The 20696-nt window shown below is 41.8% G+C and overlaps 1 protein-coding gene across 2 annotated transcripts in view; it reads left to right on the top strand.

Moving 5' to 3' along the window:
* Nucleotides 1-20696, top strand: part of LOC116044781 (beta-1,3-galactosyltransferase 1-like) — a 96871-nt gene that overhangs the window by 72888 nt on the left and 3287 nt on the right. The gene's annotated exons all lie outside the window — the stretch shown is intronic.

Below are 20696 nucleotides of genomic sequence, written 5' to 3'. Positions count from 1 at the left end.
TATTGTAATGTGCAGAAAAGTGTTTCATTCAAATGGATGTGTGATGTGTGTCAGTTCAGTGAGGAAAGGAAAATAAGTTGTTGTCCTCTTTCTTCGTGACTCCTGCCTTCCTCATCTTCACTTGGTTTATCAGAACAAGATAAAGGACCTGCTGGGAAATGCATCTCAGTTTGAAAGAATGCATCTCAGTTTGAAAGAAGGCTCAAAGAAATGGCCTTGGGCTCTGGAAAAGGCTTTTCTTTGTTAGACTGAATGTTTTCACCAAAATTGCCATTGGTCCCACCCAGAGAAAAACAATGGACAAATGTTTCTTGTCGACTTTTCGGTTCCTTTGGGCACTAACAACAATTGACCTCATAGTTATATAATTATGAGCCTCTAACAATATGTTCATATACAGCGGAAGGGCACTTTCATTTAGGTTAAATAAAAGATATTTTGATAAATAAATTCCATCTAAAATAATTATAATGTTCATTCTTTGTAGGAATAGATCAGACTTGCCCATATGTTTGGTAGTGTAAAAGCAAGACGCGTTCCTGTTTTTGTGGACTAGAAAACAGTATTTCCTATACAATTCAATGTGGACTCTTTGGGACGATGTTGCCGGGCTCCCAGTGATCAGGGTGACATGGTCAATCCTCACAACTGTTATTGTGCTTCAATCTGTCTTAGTTGAAACATTAGTAGCAATATTAGCAGCCTGAAACTGATCATATTCAAACAAATAAAAATCCTAAAAATATTATCCTGGTATAATAACTTTAACAAATTGAGGTATAAGGCTAAGGTGTCACATTTCTGATGATGCAGATAGAAGCTTATAATACCTTCTTGGCTCATGAGTAAATCTAGCAAACTTATTTGCACGTATGATGTGACTCCTGGTTGGCTGAGTCAAAGTCTTGATGGCCGCCGCTGCAGGGACAATCTTCAGGTCAAAGAGGTGCTGGTGTTTCTCATAAGAGGCTAAGTGATCCTGCAGAGAGGAATGAGTCTGATTCACAGCAGATAAAGAAACTGAGAAATGAGTTGTGGATTGTCTCATTCTGAGATCTCAGGTTTCCAACAGGGCAGCCCGAACTCCCCTATTGATCACGAAATGATGAGACATTAACTCTGTCGAATAGCCAACTAAAAGAGAGACGGTGTAATCACAGATGCTGTGAGAAGTAGCTTTGGTTTCATCTGTCACTGTGCCCCTCCAGTCGAGCCCCCTCAACTGAGCTTTTTTGAAAAGGACTAAACCCAAGTGATTCTACAAGGAGCTGAATGATTCTGTCTTTGATGGAGGCCATTTTGTAGTTGGTCAAGGACAGGCTGGAAGATGAGAGAAAGGTGTCAAGGGGGAGAAATGGAAGAAAAAAAACAAGCAGACTGAGGAGGAGTAGGCTTGAAGGCTTGTGCATCAGTTTTTGCACTTTGTATGTACCGAAGGATCAAGAATCTGTGCTTTTTCTAACTTCATCATTTCCTTGTTGGAAATCCATTATTGTCCTTTTGTTTGCATGTACTGGAGAAGAAAGTTAGGAAGAATCAAATAGAACTAATGGTATATTGCAACCTCATCCCTACACACACTTATGTACTTCTCCGACACACACACACACACACACACACACACACACACACACACATACACACAGAGGCATCTGTGACAGGGGGGGGAAGCGTCATTTCAGCGGGCAGCCCAGATCGATCCATCCCAGTCAGCCAGTTCCTAAATGTCAGCCGGTCCAGTGGCTAATCACACAGATGGATCTGACCATCATAAACAGTGAGTCTGCTACTGGATCACTTCCTGTCATCACTGACACACTCCTACGTAAAGACACAGACACACACACACACACACACACACACACACACACCTTTATGTTAGGCACTGTTATAATATTAGTTTATTCTTTCTCTTTGCTGAAGATAGCATAGTGTCAATATTTTGGCAGAGCATGGCAGGGTCTTATAACATTTCTCATCTCATATATTATTTAATTCATCCCTTGTGGGATTTATTGTAAAACATGAATTCCATTGTTTTAGAATAAACACGCTGATGCTTTGGAAAGTTCATATGATCAGATCATTAATGCACAACACGTTTTTCTTCACAGTGTTCTGAACCCTCACACTTCATCTGTTCTTCCACCAAACTGTTACCAAGACACATGGAGCTTCGATTATACACCTCACCTTGTGTCGTCTCTAAAACAAATCTAAAATTTGAATAGATTTATTTCATTTAAAGTGCAGAAAAACTAAAACGTGGTTAAAATAACATGTTTTTAAGACTATACTAAATAGTAGACCTGCACCACCTGCAAGGCTGTCATCATATTTTAAAACAATGCAGGTTATGCCAATGTCAGTGCGAGATTCTTCAAATGAGTAGGGCACAATTTAACAATCAGTTTCAGCACGGACAGCAGAAAAGTTGTGTTTCCCAAAGCCCAAGACGACGTCCTGGAATGTCTTGTTTTGTCCACAGCTCAAAGATATTCAGTTTACTGTCACAGACGAGTGAAGAAAATATTCCCATTTAAGAAGCTGGAATCAGAGATTTTTTACTTTTCTCATAAAAACTAATCTTTGCAGCTTCACAGGTTATGACATGATATGTGATCTAATTCATATTTATTATGATTAATTGGAATTTGGGGTGGGGGAGACAATATTCAGCCACAAAGTTCCTGGTTCACTCATTTGGTGGCTGTAATGACCTTTATTTAGCAGCTTTTCAAAACTAGGGAGCAGTTGCATTTTATTTTGTATGCCATAAATATATAATTTTTAGATATTTGGGGGAGGATACTGCAATTTCTTTATGAGTCAAGGGGAGGGTCATATACAGTATAGATATTTATAAAACGGGAGGGTCTTCAGCCGACCCCCTACACCCCAGTTTGCATGCAGTCCCTTACCATGTCTGTGAGGACTCCCCCAAAGTCTAACTTTAAACCTCTTCACTGAATGTTTCTTTAATCCTAATTAGATAAGTACTTTTAAAGAAGTGTTTAGTCATCTAATGGGTGTTTTATTTACACAGTCTGAAACTTGAAGCCTCAGCACTTGGCAAAGTAATTGTTGAGTCACTGGTATTGATCAACAACCTTATTAAACTGTGCAGACATATTATGGTCACTCTGTGCTATGGGGCAGTGACATTTTTTACTTATGATGTTTAGGGCTACCCCATTACTCTGCCCCACATCTTTCCTTCATCTTTGTGTATATGTATTCCTTCCCTCTCGTTCTCTCTTTATCTTTGTAACAATGGCTCCTCTGTCAAAGACTGGCCTGGTTGTGAAAATGTTTGGAAAGCTCGCATTAAAGTGGCTTTCAGAGATCCAGACACTGAGCTGGAGGTACAGTCAGCCAGTATCCACACCAGTTACCCTTGTCCAGTCCTCTGCGGAAGAATTTAAATATTCATTAGCTGTAGAGAATCTCTCTGCTGCTGGAGGAGATGCATACCATTTCTTTCTTTAAAGCTGCAGCTGTGATTTGACTTTGACTTCACATGATGCAGTCACCATGGTAGTGCTCTAACAGTGTTACATATTGTAAGACATACAAACACATAGATAAACATACACGCTCTGCCTGTGTGTCGCCTACGCTTTAGTATTTCCCCTCCTCCGCTCAGCTCTTAAACACACATTTATTCTCACACACACACACACACACACACACACACAGATTGCATACTATAAACAATCCTTGTGATCTCACAGTGTTTCTCCAGGGCTGCTCCGACACAAACAAAAGCACAGTTTAAGGTTAATACCACTTCTCTGAATACACCTCCAGCCAATAGTGCTGTATGTGGCAGAGGTCGAAAGTTCAGAGAATTGCTCTCTCTCTGTGTGTGTGTGTGTGTGTGTGTGTGTGTGTGTGTGTGTGTGTGCGCCAAACTGTGTCTGACAGGCTGACAGAACAATGAACACTACAATGTATATTTTTTGTCATGGTTTAGATCTAAGCCAAACTCTGAAAGTATCCACTCTGTGCTCTGTCCTCTGTGGCTCGATCATCCCTCTCTCTTTCGCACACACACACACACACACATACACACACTCACACTCACACTCACACTCACACACACACACACACACACGTATGACACATAAACAGAGAAATTGACTCAAAGACATGCTTACTCCCGCGTCTCACCTCTGTGAAGCTGAAGCTTAGCGGGTCCGACAGGTGGAATCATTTATTTACCCAGAGCATACTGAGCAGCGTGGCCTCTGACCGCACCTCATGCTGGCCAGAGATAGCCGCCTCACCTCAGAGGGCCCGAGGCAGCTGTGGGCAGCCGGACCGTGGGTTATCACGCCATCCACACACACATCAGAGCGGCCAAAGTGCCTGCTGTGATTTCTGCAGGATAGAGAAGCTTGTGCATGTGTGTCACTGTGTGTGCAGGGAGAGAGGAGCCTGTGTCCATTAATATTTATCTTCTATCTCCCTTGACATCCACTGTCCGCCATTTGTCTGGAATTTTTATTTTAAGAATTTTCATCTCACCATGTAAGAGATACGAATCTTAGCTCACATTTATGCAAATTTACAATTTGGATGTAAATTCTTGTTACCTTGTGTTTAACACCAGTCAGATGTACTGTATTGTTATTGAAATTGGTTGCCAAGGATTTGTGAATTGTATATCATCATGGATTTCTAAAAGTGTTAGGGGCATGAATTGTATTAGAGCAGCAAAAAAACAGGCTTTTTATTTCAAATGAAGGAAAAAAAAATCTAATTAACCAACTAATGCCTGCCAAATGCTTTTACATTTAACAAGCCTATCATAAGTATTTAAAAACTAGAATAGGATGTCAGGGAGGTGAGGAGTAGAAGACACAACCATCACATCACACTAAATCTAAGTACATACACAGTCCATTGGAACAGTCTCTGTAAGGATCCAAATGAACGAAATTGAGCGTCAGCGTCAGTTCTGGCAGGCCAGGTAGTCAAGACGCTGCTAACCGCTATTGGTCAACAACACGGTCTCATCAGCTGATCTGCATCAGCTAAGTTGCAGCAGCTGATCTGCATTAGCGCATCAGCTGGTCACTCCCCTCGCTGCTAAATGGCTACACTCAACAGGGCGCGCTACTTAAGCTGATTCAGTTAGCTCCTTCTGCTTGCTGCCTTAGCTGCTCCTAAATGCTAGTTTAGCTTGTTCCTACTGCTGCTTTAGTTTGCTCCAAATGCTTGCTGCTCACTTTTTGCTACTCAGTTCTCGTTTGCACATCAAACTCATGCTTTTGTCTGGCACCCAACGTCTGGTCTAGCTCACCTCGCTGATGGCCATTACTTCCACCGCTGTCGATGATGGTTCCTGGCAATCGGCACCATCTATTACACGCACCGGCGTTGCAGCTTCAACCAAGCCAGGAGAGGATGCCTCTCCGGATGACGTTGCCGCCGCCGTCCGTCGATACTCCCAGTTGGAGACTGAACCCGAATCCTCCCTGCATTGACGATTGGCTGTGCCCATGTTAATGGAAACTTTGTTCTTTAACGTCCGACCTCTGATCCCTGCCTCTCATGAGGGTTTGTTGCCCTCCTCTGCGACTCTCTGTCGCACAGTAGAGGAATTACCGTATAGTACAGGAGAAGCTCTCAGGCAGTTTGGACTTCCATTAGCTGTTTAAGTTTAATTACTAATGTTAACTATAATTTCAGTGATCAATTATTAGCCTGTGTCTATGTTATCTCCTTACATATACCTACGCTCTCCGTCTCTGCTAGATTGGGAATGATTGAGATTTCTCTTGGCTTAGCTACCAGAAGACTTCCAACTTTCAGACAGGTTGCTCACGTCACATATGTTTTCAGCTCAGTTGGAGGCTGCTCAGTAACACTTGAGCCTCGCCGGAAAAGTGCTTCTAATACGTTCTCTTAATACATTTATGTTCTACTAGCCTACTGTGGTCTCTGGAGAAAACTATGGCGTCTGCTAGTCCATTTATATATATTGTGTGTGTGTGTGTGTGTGTGTGTGTGTGTGTATAAAAGAAAAAAAAAAAAAAGGCACGCTTGAGCTGGCAGGTAGACTACTGCACGCCAGGACCCGCCCTTCATAGCATTCATGCGCCAAGCAGGTACCGCTCCCGGTACTATGTAAAGCATCGTTCACATAGGGTTAATATACCCCATATATTTATCTTAAAACACTCCCGGTCCTCCTCAGCTATGAAGTCACGTAGGCTACCTGTGTTCAAGCCTGTGTGTTCCATAGTGTATTCTCGCTAGATAAGGTTATTTGTATTTTTACTAAGTGCTGAGATTTTGCGCTTTCTGTAGGGTTTTTTGGGGGGGTTCTACAATAACGAGGGTTTGCAAGCGTTTGGCCGAAATAATTACTCACTTTACCAGCAGTGAATCTTCAACAACCTTACTGGAGTTACATTATATTGTCGTAGCCCGCATTCTCTCGGGTACTCATTGGGCTGGGACACAATTCTGTATTTTCTGCGACAACGACGCAACTGTTAACATCATTGACAAGAGGTGCGCATCTGTCCATTCATTATAGATTCATGTGACGTCTTACAGGGCTGGCATTTTGGGCAATTATAATTTCCACGCAGCTCATATCATGGCTTGAATAATCACGTAGCTGATTCTGTCTCGTTTTAATTTTCAGAATTCCATCTACTGTGTTTGGAAGCAGCCCAATCAAAGCTGGATTGCCCCCCTTTAGCCAAATCATTCTATTTTAAATAATCCACTTTAGTCTTATGCGCGTGCTGCTGCGCAGTGCATGCATGGGGGTCTGGCAAAATCTATGTTGCCAATGCATGACTCAGCTTGGTCTTATTTCACCACATTTTGTACTAGGCCTAATCTATCTGTAGCCGCTCTGCCTGTTAAAATATCTTTATATATTGGTGCTTTTATTGTTCACTGCTTCGTGACTCAAAAAAAAAAAAAAAAAGAAATGCAACCTTTTCCCATCAAAAGTACGGTACGCCTCTGCTGTATGGCCTCAAAAAACTGTATGTGTAATAACATAAAATTTACTATCAATAAAAAGCTTTTAGTTTGCTCCTAACTGATTGCTATTTTAGTTGCTCCTAACCGCTCGCAGCATTAGTTGCTTCTAATTGCTCGCTGTTTTAGTGCTCTAAATGCTTGCCGCTTTAGTTTGCTCCATTCGCTAGCTGCTCGCATCGTGCTACTCCTCCGGGAAAAAGCACGCTCAGTCACGGAGTAATGTTGAGCCGGCCAGCAGGCCTACTGCACACACATGGGCCAGTGGCCATGTTTGTCCGGGCCCAAGCGCATTTCCAGCAGGTTACCCAGTGCTTATGGCGCTGTCCGACATTCAATCTTCCCTCCTCGATATGGCTGCCAGAATTTTCAACGTTGGACGACGGCTCCACCGTCAGGCTTTCGTTTCATCGGCCCTCATCTCCGCTCCATCGGTGTCCATTTCCGCTCCAGCAGCCTCAGCCGTCTCCGACCAGCGTCCATAGAGGGCATTAAAGGGCACCTTACTTAAAGCTGCTTTTAGTTTGCTCCTAACTGATTGCTATTTTAGTTGCTCCTAACCGCTTGCAGCATTAGTTTGCTCCATCGCCGGTCTTACTTTTATTTCTTCTTATATGCTTATATAAATGACAGTTTTATCCATCTTGCTGCTAATTAGCTTTAGCTGAGTACTACGTTTTCAGTCACTGTAGGACAGGCTTGAGCTACTGGGCCACGCTCACGAAATTTCTTCTTCTGTTCTGAGGGTGGCGAATTTCTGTGACCCAAATCATGATTCACCATTTCTAATGTTTCAATTTATGATCGCCATATTCACCTTGTTTCTCAAACGCTCCAAAATGGATAGTAGGCCTAGTAGCAATAAGGTACGGTTGTTTATGTCTCAAAGTCTAATACTGGATTTTGTCCTCTTCCATATATCTTCCATGCTGACCTATTTGAGGAACCGTCCTCGTGCTGGTCCTCAGGAGCGCTGTAGTCACTTAGAAGGGAAACCAATGTCCAGTGCCTGGATTACATCTCGTCTACGCTTCCTCTGTATTCTGCAGACTGCCTTCGGACCGCTATACAGCTCATTCCCTGCGCATAGGAGCCGCAAATGCTGCAGCGGCATCCACTCCTGTTTTTCAACCCTAAAACCAGGGTGCGATGGACCTTTGCTGCATGGGAATGTTACCTTTTGACATGGCATTCGCCCTATTCTCGATGCTCAGAAGCCAAGCGCTCGGCACCCTGATTGGTTGGACCAATGAACAATTGGCAATTTGTGCTTCATCTGCTACATTTTATCTCGTAAACACTCTTAACTAGGACATTCATTATCTAAATGCGCTTAAAGGCAACTTAATTCCATACTCTCGTTTCATCACGAGAGGATTGCCAGGTATGGTCTGTTTGGGGGGAATAGTTTAGCTATCCCAGTATTAAACTGTGTGAGCGTCCCCTAATGCTGCTGCTGTCCCCTGACTCTCTGCTTTTTCATGGTGCTCATGAAAGGTCAGGGGACTCCTCTGAACAGAGCCATATCGCCAAATTTAATTCCTAATTTATTCAATAAATTCTTAAAGCTTTCATTGTCTGTGTTGTTCTTGACGTTATGGACCTGACAGAACTGTAAATGATTTTAGCTGTTTGAGCCCAGTTCAGTTTCCGAAAGCTGGTTCCATTTTGGAATCGAATCTCTTAATCAAACCTTTTATCTCTCTTCACTTAATGAACAAAGAGCAAAGTAGAACACATTTAAGTAGCAGGTTTTTCATTTTTAGCTGGTGCTGAACGCCACATCCTCTGGTTAAAATGACGAACGGCTGCAGGTCATATCCTCTGTTGCTAATAACCACTAATTCTGTAATGGCTAAAATGAAACGTGCTCTCTGCAAGCCAGTTTTTGTACCCATCCCAGATCATTTGTGAGGGGAAAATAGCACCACTCTGTGACCATGAGTGGACTACAGTTGCAACTGACAGTAATCGATCTCACGATTATTTTCTTGAATAATAGATTCAGGGACAGATAGCCTGTATATTTTGTATAATTTCGGTTTTCCTTACCTAAACCCATTTTTATACACCAGACACATTCATGTATGTGAATATCCAAATATACAGATTCATATTTTAATATTCATTTCTTAGCTGTGTTTGCACTTCTGATAGTTATACCTGGACACAGTTTAGAAGACAATGCAGACCTCAGGAGACTGTGTGTGTGTGTGTGTGTGTGTGTGTGTGTGTGTGTGTGTGTGTGTGTGTGTGTGTGTGTGTGTGTGTGTGTGTGTGTGTGTGTGTGTGGTGTTCCCAGTGCATCTCAGCAGGAGGAGTGTTATTTACCGGAAGGAGTGCTGAAGCTGCATGTCCTCAGCCTGTGCTGCCATCAGCAGTGGCAGGGGTGTGTGTGTGACAGGCTAGGAGACAAGGTAATTACCCCAGGACCCTTCATCTGCCATCCACTCAGCTTTTAGGTTCAACCGAGCAACTAACAAGAGCGCTGTAAGCTCACAGCAAAGACAACAAGCAGGTGGGGGGGGGAGGTGCGGGGGCACCTGTGTGTGCACACGGGCCTAAAAAAGGAAGACTACTTTTTTTTTTTTTTACATGGAGAGACAGTTGAGGACATATGGATGCGAGCACGTTAGATAAAACCCTGCGAGTGTGTGTGCCTGCATTGTCTCTGCCTGTGCATGGTGTGCCTTCTCCCCCCTAGCATCACTGTTGCCTGGAGTCGCTCATGTTATCTAGACAGGTGCAGTTGTCTGCGCTCTGCTATATAATGGGATGTGTTCAGCCTGCTTGTCTGCCAGCACTGAGATGGCATTCCTGATAACTCATCGCTCCCTGATAGAGGCTCGGGCTCTGCATCAGGGTGAAACACAGTGCAGGAATTCTGCCATTGGGCAGCAGCACTGCACATATGTTTGAAATTTCGTCTCCATCAGCTCCCTCCAGGTGTTTTCCTAGGTAAATTAGTGTATCGGAATTGTGTGTGTGTGTGTGTGTGTGTAGAAATAATGTTGACTGTTCAGACATCCATGAGTTAATTAGCTGCCTTATATTAGAGCTTGATTTGGGAGGTGTCCCACTGAGTAGGTCCCCACTCAACACAACGACTCTGCTGTGACCTTTTAATGTTGCAGAGCCACAACGCTGAGAACGGGGTGCTGACTTCAGGAGGGCTTCACATGGGCTCATGGGAGATTTGTGCTGCATGTATGTTGTCTGGGTATTGTTGAAAAATCTTTGATACCAATAACTGTGCCAAAACTGTGAATTTGATTAACGGTTCCTGAACGATTTTCCATACAAATTTGATAAAATCCATTTAAAAAAAAAAAAGAAATTACACATTGCAGTACAAATTACTACTAAATACTTTTATGTGACGCACACTGTAGTCGAGCCTCTCAAAATGCAACACACACGCATTAGCTCCATCTCAGTGTGCAACAGTTTTTTACTGCATGCCTCTACGACGTGTAATACTAGACAGCCAATTACCAACATGCTGCATGCTTATTGGCTCACTGACGCTGATGAGATGTATTCCTTAGGTTTTGAAATTTAGTATTAAATGACATGGGCATTTTTTTTTCATTAGTATGGAAGCAATTCAGTCGGTGTCTAATAGTGTCGAAGTTCGGTACCCAGCCCTAGTAGTCTGTCACTACCTGGATTTCCAGCAGTAATGTGGCCAGCAGTGGCACACAGTAATGTGGCCCAGCGGCAGGCATCAAGATAGCCAGTGGCAAGGTGGCTAGTAGCCAGCAGTAACATAGTTTAGTGGCTTGCAGTAAGGTCACCAGAGATATATTTTTGGTTTTATGTTTCAAGGTTTTTGAGATAAATGCCTCTGAAACTTGTGCTTCAACCCTAATAAAATGGAGGCAAAACAAATCATATTAGTGTCATAGCATTAAAAAACCTAATAGCAATGTTTTCTATTTCAACTATTTCTTTGGTAGAAAAAAGTTCTAAGTATAAATGTCCATAGAAATCTCTGAGTGGCTATATACCACTAAGGGGAGATGAGTTTTTTTTATTATTTTAACAAATTCTTAAAGCAACACTACACTACAATTCTGGCTCATTTTTGTGAAATAATTCCTTAAATCATTGTTCATTATCCTCAAAGTAGAGAGGAGGGCATGCTTAAAAGTTATCTAATTTGATCAACTAAGTGCTGAAATTACCCATTTGTGTTCAGAATGGAACATCACTTATCTCATTTTTTGTCCTATCCATCATGAGCCTAAGTGCCACTTTTTTTCAATTGGCGGTTGCTTCATATTTGGAGTGAAACACTTGATATGAATATCGTAATTCGCATGCAATTCACATCGCTTAGTGTCTGGTAGATTGGGGCATTTTCGTCCCCATAGAAACTGCTGCAATATGGACAGAGGAGCATAATGGGAGAAACGTGGTAATAACGGTAGTGATTTAATTTCAAGCTGCCTGTCAGTCTGTTATTCCCTGTCACTCACTTATTATTACCTTTTTTTAATGTTTATTCCGTGTGCAGTTTAGATTTGGTGCTTTTGATGGAAGTCCTCAGGATATTGTACTCACACGGTATTATGAAAGTTTGATTCATTGCTTTGCTGATGGACGTAAAGAAAGGAAAATAAAATTACTGAGAAACACCCTGAGAAGCCCTATAGGGCCGGATCAATAGCAGAGAATTTACAAGCTCATCAGAGACGTATCGCTGCGGCTGCTTTAGTGTTGAAGACACTGTGTAGACACTTTCACAGGCTTAAGGTCAATATTTGAGTGAAAGGGAGAGAGCACAGGAAGAACTGAAGGGGGAAAGAGGTGGGAAAGTAGTTAAATGAAAACAGTCGACTCAAAGGAGAGGTTTGAGAGGTTGGTGCTATTTGATGTGTCTACTGCAGCCTGCTGCTGGATCGATTGCCTTCTCGGTTTGTTTTTCAGTCTTACACAAAGGTTCCTTTGCATGTGTTGAGACTCCAGGAGACACTTGATTAACAGATCATCTGATATGACTGAATATAAAAGCTTTACAAGCCCTCACCTCAAATCACAAAGATGGATTGAGGTAAAGAAGATCACATAGATAGGTTTGCCTTATTTACACAAATTAGATTCTGCTGTTGAGTAGAGAAAGCAATCCTGTTAATATTATTTCATGTTGTTTCTAGTTGAGCTGTGTTAATGAAGTCCAGTGGGGCTGATGGATATGCTTTACTGCATGTGGAAAATGACCTGCTATGAACAGCAGCCCCACGAGGAGATGTCAGTTTCTAAGCATTCATATCCTCTCTCAAACCATTTTGTGGCATAATGTATCCAAGCAGTCAGGATGTCTGTTTGAGGCCTTTTCAGTTGAATTACAATCAAACACCCACACATGTGCATTAAATTACTTTATATTTGATCGTTAGACCCTTGGGATTACTTTGGACATTGGAGTTTTGCAGGATTTATTACAAGGTTGGACTTCTTTGGATGTAAGGAGATGCCACAAGTATTAGGGTTCAGTTGTATACTTTACAGGCCAATGAACCTGGATTATTTATATTGCACATTTCATACACAGTGGCAATTAAAATAGCATTACATATGCAAGGCAAGATAAGAACAAAAACATTCAAATGAGGGGGCGCCCTGGCAGCTCACCTGGTAGTGTGTGCGTCCCATGTACCAAGGCTCAGTCCTTACCGCAGCGGCCCGTGGTTCAATTCCGACCCGTGGCCCTTTGTTGCATGTCCCCCCCCTCCCTCTTAATTCATCCTATCCAATAAAGGCAATAAAAACCCTAATTATGATTAATCTTTAAAAATATAAAGGAAAATGAGATAAAAAATAAAGGAAAATGGTGAAGCCAAAGCAAAGAACGAGTAGTTTTAAGTTTAGATTAGGATATATGATATTCCGATTTTATTTTCATTTCATTTAGCACATTAATTTAGAAAGGTATCAACGGTACCAGTCCATTTTTATGTGTCCTATATCACTTTTTAATGGACACCCTGCAGCCAATCAGAATGGACTATTCACCCAGATCATTGTATAATAGATGTTAGTGTCTGACACTAGAAAACGGTGCTTGAACCGAGCAACCAAGCAGCTCTCAGGTGTGAGTGTACAGATGTGAGGCCGACCCGCTGCTTAGAGTGCGTGCTCAGCAAAACTGTGCCCTGGTTAATATAAAAGTTTTTAAAAAGTGAACACTGCCTTGCCCGAGGCGCCTGCGCTCTCTACTGACTACAGCTGATACATTTTATCAAGACTATAAAGCTGTGACTTCTATAGCCAGATATGAAGGTTATCACCACCTGCTCCCAAATCAATCCTCAACTGCTTTTACCTTTTCCCTTCAACAGAAACACCCTGCCTTGTTAGTCTAGCATTTGTCCTCACCAGCTGTTCTCACATAATGTTTAATTTTGGGTGCTGAGTATGCCTCAGTGACATTACCATAATTCCAGCATCTTCTGGGAGCATTGTTCCCACTTACCCCGATGCAGAACCGAGCTTGTATATTGTATAACGGCAATGTCACCCAGTCGGACAGTGAAATGTATTACCTGCATGAATCAAGTTGTCATTTCCAATTTATGAGGGAGCTTAGCATTCATAGCACATGTCTGGTCAGTGTGGAGGAGCTGGCTGAAGCTGATGGCTCTCTGAACCCCCTTTAGTAACGCCGTAGTGCTGATTCTCTATTGAGGTCAGTGACACTGCAAAACAAACCAGATGTCCCTGTGCTCATTTTTCTTGAGAAAACACTGACTGTGTAATTATGAAATGCAGCTGTGTTTCCGCACCAAACCCTTTTTTTTCTGCTTACTCATCCACCAGCACGGGAACCTTTGCACATAATTCTCAGCTTGTTTTAACCTGCGAGAAGCACCAGATGGGTGGGAGTTGCAGCTCAACGCAGCTAAAGTATTGGCTTATGAGTTCTCAAGTTCTAAACTGAAGTTTTTAACTTCCAGCAGTCATTATAGTGTTCTTTGAGGCAAGCATCCCTTCTCTGACCAAGTTCCTGTAAAATAAACACTGAAGATTTTCTGCAAGCTCTGCCTGACGGCAGACTGATGCCCCAACACAGTTTGGGTTCAAGTCAGCACTGGCATAGCATCAGGCTTCTGTACAGCAGCCAAATCTGTTGGCCGCTATTGATATCCCATTTCCTCTGTCACTTCTAGGCTGCTTTGCATTCAGAGGCTTTGCGCTAAGCCCAGAGTGTCCAGCCTGTGGCCTGTAGAACTGACTATACGGCTGGTCGTGCTGCTCCACAACAATCATCACGTCCTTTATTATCCAGGAAACAAAAGCATAACTAGTGCCACACTGGGAGCATACCAGCCCTGACATTTTAATTGTGCTTCTCTCATATTAGGTGGGATGCCAACCAATTTGGCCATCGCTGTTAAATTCCTCGCGCATTAATTCCTCTTTTGAATGTTTAGAAGCCGACATAATGGGTTTTAGACTTGGCAGAAGATTGCAGTAAAAGAGGATCAAACATCGAACAGAAGACATTCTTTTTTTGTGGCTGACAATTATAAACCTCCTGTTGAGCCTATCACATATTCAGCAGCAGGAGCTTGAGATAAGGTGTTGAGTTATGGGCTGTGGACAGCGCATGTCAGCATCTGCAAGAAAGGTTCGCTCGAACGCTTGTGTGTGTGTGTGTGTGTTTGATATGTTTAAATTTCTAGCTTTTATACTTTAAATCCATGAAGAAGAGAGTTTTTTAAATCCTCAAATGTAGTTGACATTCTAAAAACACAACTGCGTATTATTCACATCCTCATGCCTCCAGTATCACTGCATTCATATGCAGCTCTCAGTGGCCCTGGAGTCTGTTTTGTTTTAGTGTTTTAGGCGGAAAGTGTGAGTTCTCTCCCTCCAGGAAAGCTGCTGTTGGTTCAGTAATCATAAAGCATACGCAGCCACTCTAAGACAATGTCACACACCCTAGAGTCAAAGTGGCAAGTGTGTTTGATAAATATAATTTAGTCCTGAGTAGCATTTTTTCCCCCCTCAGACATAAAAAGCAATTATTTTTTGTTTCCATTATCCACTTGTTTCTTTTTTTGTATTGAGTGATATTTACAGGTGGCACCTCGCTTTCAAATACTATTACCACATCATAATGCTGCATGTAAAAAATTTCTACACAAAACGTTTTGACAGCTTTGCTTAAAGCAGCAGTCATGGAAACCGCAAGAGACGGAGGCTGCTTCCTGTTTTCCTCTGCCAATCATTCCATCTGTAAAATGAAACCGGCAGACTGAATATAACATGTCAACCCTGAGCTCAGAATATGATTTATTTACTTTTTAGATGTGTCTGCCCTCCACGCTCACCAAGGCAACAAAGACAGCAGGCATTACAGTCTATAAAACCACCTTGCTTTGTTTTGTTTTTCTCTACTTTCCTCTGTTACTGACTCACATACGCACAGTCAACCCCTCCCCGGGCAAGGTCACTCTACGCTGCCCTAATGACTGCAATCAATTATCTGGTGCAACATTAAACGTGACTGAAACTCCCACATATCTGTAGCCTTCCAGCTTTTTTGCTCCAGCTTATAGAGGTCACTTGATTGTAAAGACAACATAACAGACGATTCTCGTCTGTTCAAAGTCCTTGTGATCTCACCCAAAGCAGAAATACAGTCAAATTGATTTCATTAATGTATGATAACAAGGTTCTGCTATAAACTCCAGCTCTTGAAGCAATTGATAAAAATAAATAATGAATAATGGACAGTAGGGCTGCAACAAATAATTATTTTGGTTATCTTTTTTAATAAAGGGGCTTGCCGCCAAATGTACACATTAAAGATCTGTTTGCTCGATATGTGGAGTACTACTCAGCCTGTCAGAACAGTAGCATAATGTCGGAAGACAAGTCTAAAGCAATAACCCTGATAATGTCAAAGTGATGTCATCAAGAGTTATCTCAGCGTGGGCTTAGAGCAGGGGTACACAACGGGCAAGTTGACAAACAATCATTAATAATACTTATCAGATAAAATGAATACACATTAAAAGGTCCGTAACTCATCTTTCTTTGGTCAGGTGTGCACGGGTGTTTCTAGGATTTGAGTACATTCAGGGCTCAGCTTGGACCTCTGTCAGGTCGTCACTTTTTTTTTTTAACATGCTCTATTTTGATGTTTTTGTATGCACTCTGGCACACAAAAATATATTAGTGTGAATCCATTTACTTTTAGTTCAGTTGCTTTAACTATAGCGAGTTGCTAAAGTTGATGACTATCTGATTATTAGACTTGGATTAGGACTTAATGAGTTAAGGAAGGAAGGAATTTTGCTTTGGAATGTATAATCCAAAGCAAAATTCCTCATATGTGTCCTCATACCTGACAAATAAAGCTGATTATGATTCTGATAATAAGATGTGGTTGAACCCCAACCTTATGCCTCTGCCACATCAATGTAAACTGCTCTTTCTATGATATGTCTGTTGAAAATTGTGCTGGAATACCATTTTAATGGATTCATCAAAACTGTAGATTCTGTCAATTGGCACTACAAAGTACCAAGGTGCAGAGTAATAAAAAACACTGCCTCTCTTAGTAGCTACCTTTCAGGAAGTGGATACATGTTTGATCACTGTAAGTATTATTTAGTATTAAGCGCAGTCTTTCTTCCACACAACGGTGATCATAATGGTGGAGTCTGGAATCAGTGTGAGGCGTAACGGAGCACCAACTGCAGCAGAGCTCAGTATAAGGTTGCTAAATTGACTTCCAGGGGGGGCACTTAATGTTGGGGCACTTAATGCTGACGCACAGCAAACTGACTGCTTTACTCCCCCATCATTTCCTACCATTTCCTCTCACTCGGTCTCTCTCTCCCCCTATGGCTTTTTATTGTGCTGTAATGACAGTCGGTTCAGATTAGCAGATCATTAGCAATAAGCAGAAGTTGTGGATACCTGGGGTCTCATTTATAAAACTGTGCGTAGGATCCTTAATATAAGTGTACGTACACCCAAAAGCCCAAAATGGCGTACGCCAAAAAAAAGTCAGATTTATAAAACCGTGTGTACGCACACCTGTAAGCAATGTTCCCTTTATAAATCAGAGATTACCTACAATTGTGCGTACGTGAATCAGCCTCTTATCCCGCCCGGTACACGCCCATTTTTAACCATAAATAGTCAATGCAAAGCAGCTCATGAATGCTAATCAGTATATGAATGACACTGGCAGTTATTACACCGAATCATGATGACTGGCGGAGAAAAAAAACTTCTCAGACGTTCAGTTATTGCTGCAAATTGAATTATAATTTCGGCCTGTTCTTGCACAGTATAGAGAAACCTGATCTATAGACTACCTATATTAATAATACCGTCTAAAACGGCAGGCATTACGGCACTCGGGGACAGCTTCGATATACCAGACGTAATAAGATTTAACAGAACTATATATTATATCCAAACCAGCCTTAGTGATAAAAATTAAGATTATATATAATATTTATATATAAAAAACACTCAGCTGTCTGACATTTCCCTCTGGAAACAGCCGGTTGCCCCCAGAGTGGCGAGGACCTGTATTTGGACTGGGATGGCACGTTCCGGCGCGTTGCCCTCTCTACTGGACCCAATAGATCCAAGAGCTCAGCTTTAGGGAATCTAAATCGGCATATTAGCCAGTCATCATCATGGTCCCTGAAGTCTCTTTTTCTCCTGATTCTTCCATTAGCGTAGTCCTCCTGCAGTGCCAGCAGTGCCATCATGCAGCATTACGCATGGGCGTCACTGCAGTATTTATGTTTACAACAATTTGTGATTGTTAACACCTTGCCAACACAGCATCAACTAGTGGTATCCCCCACCCCGAGATACAATTTGAAGACGAAATAAAGTGTAATAGGCAAACACACTTTTCTTCATGCAGGTTTGGTCACAGACAGTATTAAAGTTCGGACTGATAACGAGGACATTAAGGGTAACGATTGCGCGAGAGCTTAACGGCTGTATTCCCAGACTTTGACATTTGATGATATATGCACAGTATTAAAGACAGATATTTAGTTATTTACACTGTGTTCTGCCATTATCTAATGGTAGGGTATTTGATGCTATCCTGTATTCCATGCAGTCGGGCCATCTCCTCCTCCTGCGCTCCGTAGCGGACAATGTGATGGCGAGACAGCGGCGATTAAATACTAAGAACACATTTTTATTTAAAATTTGAGTTGGAGGTGTTTATAGAACGATTATCACTCAGTACAAGCGCAACTAACACTGCTGGATTTAATCTTCATGATAACGTGGTTGATATGGAGTGAAAAAATGTGCGTGAGGCATCAATACTTGAAAATATTACGAGTAATCGTTATTCCCGTATTTACTTTCTGCAGTCTTGACTTCAGTTCACCACCTCACCATCTGCGTCGCCAATTCCTATTTTGTCTCCAAAATGTGTGTACGCATGGGTCAGAGTTTGTGTGGAGGACCGCACATTCTCCCGTCAAGTTTGTTTTTTATAAATCACAACCTTTGCGTGGGAAGTGGCGTACGCACATTTTCAGCCCCGTTTTGTGTGTACGCCACGTTTATAAATGAGACCCCAGGTCCTTTTTTTTTTCTACCACCCTGTCGAGGTTCCAAGTGCATTGAGCCGATACTAATAGATGGAGTGGATGGAAAACACTGCAGACCACTGATTGGTCAGAGAGAACCGTCACTAAAGTCCTTACTTGTGCCCTTTCCCTGAGTCGCATCAATGCAGGGAATTACCCACAGTTCAAAGCGTTGTGACGTTTACCGCGGAGACCATAGGGTAATCCGGAAATTACAAAGGTAAACAACAGCACGACAAACGACCACAGAACACAGACCAACCTGTTGTCCAGCTTGTAAAACAAGAGTTTGAAAAATTTTTGAATCAGGCAGCTGTCTCCTGCGCCTTGGCCATGTGGAAAGCAATAAACTTAAAATGAAAATTCCCAAACCTGCAAGTGCAAGCGTCAGCAACATCTTTGTTATTAAACGTCACCACTGGCCATGGTGCTGAATGAAGAATAGTTTGTCCATGTCCCGAATTAAGAAATGTATGTCAATGTCCATAGTGCTGGATTGAGAATTGTTTGTCCCTGTCCCAAATCAAGAAATGTGTGTCACTGTCCATGGTGCGGAAATCAAGAATTGTTTGTCTCTCTCCATGTTCCGAATCAAGACATTTTTGTCACTGTCCATGGTGCTGAAAAACACATTAAGAAGCATTAAAGTCTCCATGTAGTGCTGATTATGCGGGATGACATCACAAAACTGTCCTAATTAATTAGTTGCCTATCAGTCTATAACTTCATGTTTACAGTTTTTGACCGCCAGTTTTCAGAGGAATGATGATATAACTCTGTATCACATGTAGAGCTGCAAAGATTAATCGGTTAGTTGTTAATTACTAAATTAATTGCCAACTATTTAGATAACCGATTAATTTTTTATGAAAAAAAAAAAAAAAAGATTCTCTGATTCCAGCTCTTTAAATGTGAATATTTTCTACTTATTCACTCCCTTGTGACTTTAAAGTGAATATCTTTTAAGTTGTGAACAAATCAAGAGATTTGACAAAGTCATCTTGGGGTTTGAAAAACACTCACTGAAACCAACCACCAACATTTTCACCATTTCATAATTACCATTTTCTGACATTTTATAGACCAAACAAGTAATCGCTTAATTGAGAAAATAATCAATAGATTAAATGAGTTTGAAAATAATGGTTAGTTGCAGCCCTAAACACAAGTTCTATAACATGTAGAGAGGCAACAAAGAACCTCTCTCCAGGCTCCAGTGTGGTCTGTTTTGGCCATGCCTAATTAGTTTCTGCTAACCACAAATTAACACTTTCATTTTTAATATTTCCCACTGCAAGAGCTGTATCACCACAGTTTAAAACCATAATCCCATCACCCTGATATTCTTTGTAACATATTCAGGAGATGACTTATACGGAGAACTAATGAAATTCAAAGTGACATGACAGCATGAAACAATACAGCCGTCTTTCAGTTTGCTCTGAGGTGAACTTAGGTCTCAGGATTTCGTGAGATGCATCACCAAATGAGGATATGGCTTATTCTGGGCTCCAGAAAAATTAGCTTGCAGTCATTTTGGAGGATTATGAAAGCAATAGACCCTGTTCAGGAAACGGTGAAAGGTATAAATAAGCTGCTCTGCAAACAGGAAGAGGGGAATGAATTGGAGCAAGGTCAAGGAAAAGGAGGGATTATGATAGAAGCTGTCAATAAGTTAGAGGCAAGCTGTGAGGAGAGAAATGGAGAAAAGTAAAGGTAGCTCAACACATCCGGAAGACGGAACAAGGGAGGGTGGGAAACTAGAAACGAGGAGTCCCACAGACAAAAACAATAAAAAGCTGAGAGAGTGAGTCGAAGAAAGCAGGGGGGTTGAGGTGGCCAGACATATAAAAGTGGATCAAGCACCCACTGAAGTAGAGAAGGACGGTGTGATAGAGATGATTTAGAGGGAGGAGGTGTGGAAAAGCAGCCATGATGAGATGGATTCTGCCGGACCATGAGATTGATGACTCTGCTTCAGAAAGAGAAGGGAATAGGAGAAAAGCCCTGATTAAAAAGAATCATCGGGCCCTGCAAAACATGAAAATATCTGGAAGTCTGATAAAAGAATGAGTCGGTTTTATCTCTGCTCTT

The sequence above is a fragment of the Sander lucioperca genome, chromosome 24, assembly GCF_008315115.2.
Source record: "Sander lucioperca isolate FBNREF2018 chromosome 24, SLUC_FBN_1.2, whole genome shotgun sequence".
NCBI lineage: Eukaryota > Metazoa > Chordata > Actinopteri > Perciformes > Percidae > Sander > Sander lucioperca.
The sequence above is the reverse complement of the archived record's forward strand: the minus strand, read 5'-3'. Positions and strand labels throughout refer to the sequence as shown.